General features: G+C 58.5%; 1 protein-coding gene across 1 annotated transcript in view; it reads right to left on the bottom strand.

Moving 5' to 3' along the window:
* The window catches only part of FBXW4 (F-box and WD repeat domain containing 4), a 75654-nt gene that overhangs the window by 11462 nt on the left and 63235 nt on the right, over window positions 1-957 (bottom strand). The gene's annotated exons all lie outside the window — the stretch shown is intronic.

Raw genomic sequence — 957 nt, 5'->3', positions numbered from 1 at the left:
AGCCTCCCAAAGGCGCAGGATGACAGGCTGAGCCACCGAGCCCGGCTTGGCAGGATTTTTAAAAAGCCAATCTCCTGAGGTGGAAGGATCGCCTGAGCCCAGCAAGTTGCGGCTGCGGCAGCCATGAGCGTGCCACTGCACTCCAGCCTGGGTGGCAAGAGCGAGACAACGACTCAAATAAATAAATAAATAAATAAGCCAGTCTCAAGAAGTGACACAGTGTACGATTCCATCCGTCCAGCATTTTCCAAATGACGCATCACAGAGATGGGGGACACGTAAGTGGCTGCCAAGAGGAAGGGAGATGGGTACGGCCACAGAGGGGCCTGTGAGGGTCTCCAAGCTGATGGAATGGAGGGTCTGTACCTTGATTGTGGCAGCGGCCACCTGAATCCACGTATGACACACACACACACACACACACACACTCTCGGGTGCAATCTGAATAAACCTGGATTGTACCGACAGCAGCTTCTGTTATGATATGTAACAGAAGCCGCGGTACCCGATCCTTGCTCTTAGCACCCTCAGTAACGCCCCAGCCCCCCACCTTAGTCCCGGGCGTCACCCTCCAGCCCCAGCAGCCGCTGCCTGGAGACGTCGGCAGGGTCTCAAGGTCACACCACTGGAGCCCAACAGCTCGCTCTCCCTGGGCGCGACGTACACACTGGGGCCCTCCAACTCGTGGGTCCTGCTGTCCAGCAGCTCTGGTGACCACTGACCCCGCTGTGCTCAGGTCGTCTCCCATGGCTCTGTGGCACTCGTGTCCTCTTCTGCGGCTTCGTGGTGCTCAGGTCCCCTCCCCCAGCTCTGTGGTGTCCTCCCATGGCTCCGTGGCACTGGGTCAATTGCCCAAGGCTCTGCCGTACTCATCTGGCTGGGTCTCACTTCTGGCCTCACCCGTGTTGTGAGTGTCCCTGCCACCTGAGGACCTGAGCACCATGAAGCCGCAGAAGA

Source organism: Carlito syrichta, unplaced genomic scaffold, assembly GCF_000164805.1.
Source record: "Carlito syrichta isolate Samal-C Ts95f unplaced genomic scaffold, Tarsius_syrichta-2.0.1 Scaffold170050, whole genome shotgun sequence".
Lineage (NCBI taxonomy): Eukaryota > Metazoa > Chordata > Mammalia > Primates > Tarsiidae > Carlito > Carlito syrichta.
Note: the sequence above shows the minus strand (reverse complement) of the source record. Positions and strands in the feature narration are given on the sequence as shown.